Raw genomic sequence first — 3886 nt, forward strand, 5'->3', positions numbered from 1 at the left:
CTTGAATGAATTCCCATTTTTCACAGTGCTGAAGTGAACCTCATTTTTAGTGGTGCATTATTAAATATTTAGATTCAAACCAGCTTCAAATAAATTGTCTATATTAGCCAAGTAGTCTGCTAAAATCACCCTCAAAGCTCTGGTGGAGACGGAGCACATAATTAGACGGAAATTATATCTTTCCAAGCTTTTATTCAACATCATTAAATATTAAATATGAGCTCTTGATGCTACAAGGGTCCTCAACAAAAGGACCTGCACATCTAAAACAAAACCAGTGAAAGGAGAGGCCTTTAAGGGTTTGATGGAAGGTGACATATCTGAGCATAATGCTATAAAGTTGAAATACCACACAAAAAGGTACAAGCAATTTCTTTCTCCAATCTCTCTGCGAGTTAATGACAGGCATAAAAAAATCCATTACAACTATAAATGTTATCGGGTCAGCGATGGGGAGATGCGGACGGAGGGACCGCCCGGCTGTTAGTAATGTGCTGCAGGGATAAATAGAAACCCTACATCTGAGTTAAAACAGAGGGATACTTGTGCACCTGTTGAAAGTTTAAAACGATTCCAAATATAATTAGCTGTAATATAAAATGTGAGCTCTTTAAAATTTGATATTTTCAAACAAGATGTTCTGAGTACTCATTATTTAAACATCAATTATAGCACTGTTCCAGTAATACCGACCCCTATATTTCCTCTAAACATAGTTTATTTGTTTTATTTGACTTTGGAGCCCCTGTATGTTTTAGAAACTTTTATTCTGATTATGTTATAGACTCAAACATTTTCAAAATACCTCTTTATACAAGACATTTTCCGTATGACAATTTCTAGTTGAGTGATATTGTGTGTTTGTCTTTATAATTTACAGTTTCTTAAACATTTTTCTATAATATTTTTTTTGCTTTTGAACCCAAGTCAAATATAAGGCTTCTGTCACCACCTAGTTATAGGATGACTATTCAGAGCGCTTTATAGTATGGCTCTGACTTTCGGACTATGACACTATAGGGGGCACCGCCTGTAAATACTGTACTGTTGGTATGTCGATCTGTGGGTTCTTCATTTACCAGCTTACTGATACCTAATCAAAAGAAGAGGATATGGACTCGTACATCAACTTACAGTGAAAAATCATGCACTTACTCATCCATTGTTCTGGTGGCAATGAGATTTATTCAAGCCATCACAGATCCCTCAATCAGCTGCAAAGGGAGGCCTGTATCAAAACATTAGTTTTATTTATGGGCGTGCTTGCTTTGTCCTTCACGTGGCCTCTAAGGGCGATAAAGTGAGAGTTACACGATCCACCTTGGGCAGAAATAGGAAATGTTGCTGTGAACGCCAGCTGTTGCTTAGGTCGACTGGGGCAGCGAGAGGCCTCGGCCTTCCCAGGCAGGCGCTGCCAAATAAAGAGCCTGCAGTGCTGTGTAAGACACTTTCCCTCACTGCACATTTCCTATCGGAAAGCTGTTAAACTGCGGAGGTAGGGAGGATGCCGTAGCTTTAGTCATAAAGGGGATCAGGGTTGCCATCTTAAAGAACATTATTTGCACAGCGTACTGGCATTGTGTTTAATGCAGAATCAACATTTGTCAGCTGCCAGATTGATGCTTTGGTGGCAGGGGTGGGGGCTAGCATATCAGACTGTGCTGCCTTGCCGTATTCACACACCTCTCACTGAAACGAATGACATCTTCCCTGACTGTTTAGCCTCAAGACTGACAGCACAGATTCCTCATTCATCTTCCGCCTTTTCTCCTCGGGATCATACGCACAAGTGCTGAAGAGCAATTTCATTACCTGTCAGCAGCTGAGAACCCTCTCTAACAAAAAACAGGGAAATATGTGGGAGAAAAACATGATTGTAACCCCGCTGGCAACAAATGATATTCCATATGCGCTGCATTCACTGTCAGGCCTGAAGGTTTATATTTAAAAAAAAAAAAAAAAACCTTTGTGCATTAAGCTTCACAACTTGTTTTAAACTGTGCAAACATTGTAGTGCTGGGTTTCTGTGGGTTATGTTTCCTTTTTAATTAGTCAAAGAGGACTATTATGGCAATAAAAACTCCAGCTGAAACCTGAAAGAAAAAAATATTGATTAATAACATATGTAAAAATACAGTATCTCTCACAAGTTCTTAGAACCGTTAAACCCATTTTTAATGCACAAATTTTGACCTAGTTGTACCATTTCCTTTAGCTGTAAGATGACGTATTTGCAATACACTTCAGTAGAATATCTGAATCCAATTTTTCTTTAATCTTGACACGGACCTGGTCTTTTAAAAGCTTTAATTTTCTTATGAGAAAGCTGTTTTTTTTTTATTGAGGTTTTTGTTCGCTGCTCTACAGCTTCACTTTTAAAATCGTATTAATTTTTCCTATGATTTACTTTTATATGTACCACCCGATTTGATTTTATTTGAAAAAAATTTTTATGGTTTAACCATCAGCTGTCTTGTACAGTAATCAATGGGGTTCTTCCTTTGATCAATGACATGATTCCCTTTTTACACATTTATACAGAATATTAGACAAACATAAAGATTCAACAGAAAGAGGTAAAGATTATTACCTCATTTAATCCAAGTTCATTTTTCGCATCAACTTAGACTGAAAAAAGCTTATCTACGTATGGGGTCATAAAGAAAAGCTACAAAGCTCCTTTTAAAATGATGCACATGTTTTGTAAACAAATGCTATTTTAGCTTGATTTTAAATGCAATTTTGCTCTTTTTATTGACCAAAAAACTTAGTAGAAAGTTTAGTGCTACCATTCCTCTGCAGTGCAATATTCTCTGTCCATCCCTCGTCCTTTAAGCAGGCAGCAGGTAAATGATTTCATCCAACCCGACATAAAAAAAAAAAAAGTTTCAGCATAAGAAAAGGGACCATAGACTCCCCTGCAATTACAAAAAGTTTGTCTTTAGTTTTTTTTTATATTGTTTTAGCTTCTATCATGCAGCTTTGCATGTCTAGGGACTGGAATCTTTGCTTATTCTTTGCATAAAGGCTCACATTTAGTCAGACTCGATGAAGCAAATCTGTCTATTTCAAAAGTTTATGAAATGCCTCAGAGTCTTAGCTGGATCTAAGTTTGAACTTTGGCTGGGTCCTTATATCATTATTTTATTTGATCAAAGATAAAGCTAAAACTGAATACTGCAAATCAGTAAGAACTCTAAAGCCAAACCAGATAATTGTCAGCGGTACCATGATTAGAGGGGTTGAAATAGTGCTGACTGTAAGGAAGGAGCTAGGAAAAGGAAGCTAGATGCTTCCTATCATAGTTCCTTTAACAAAGGGACCCTCCATTGTTCCTATTTGGTGCCTGGAGTCTATAAGGAATCCCATAATCCTTTGTGTGACGAGGCATATAGTCACAGACAGTAACAGGGCTGCTCACTGATTTAAAAAAAAGAAATCACTATTGCTTCAGTGTGCTGTGAGTTACACGTGCAAATAAATGCACACTGATATGTTTGAGGTTACGTAATGGAGAGCTTCTTACCTTGAACATGGCTGATTTTTTTAACAGTTTTTATGTATTCACAAACACACAAGAATCCATCTTGTACCGCTCCAGCTCAAATTGGTTGAGTTCAACTCAAAACAATCACCTTGCAGTATTATGGCTCAAGGTGTGACATTACTTATCTCTAGTCTATTGCGGTGTTCCTTGGTTTTTAAGATGCTGTTTCTGCACTAATTTTCTCCACCAAAACCCAGGGACCTTCACTGGACCTTCACACACAACTGAACCTTATTCACTAACTGCTCACTGACCCGGAAGATAAATTTTGGGCTGAACGCCCTCTGAACTTTTGAAATGCAAATTTTTTTAAGAGGGAAGAGATGATTTCAAGAATCA

This window comes from Cyprinodon tularosa, unplaced genomic scaffold (assembly GCF_016077235.1).
Source record: "Cyprinodon tularosa strain WSP-4 unplaced genomic scaffold, ASM1607723v1 ctg140, whole genome shotgun sequence".
NCBI lineage: Eukaryota > Metazoa > Chordata > Actinopteri > Cyprinodontiformes > Cyprinodontidae > Cyprinodon > Cyprinodon tularosa.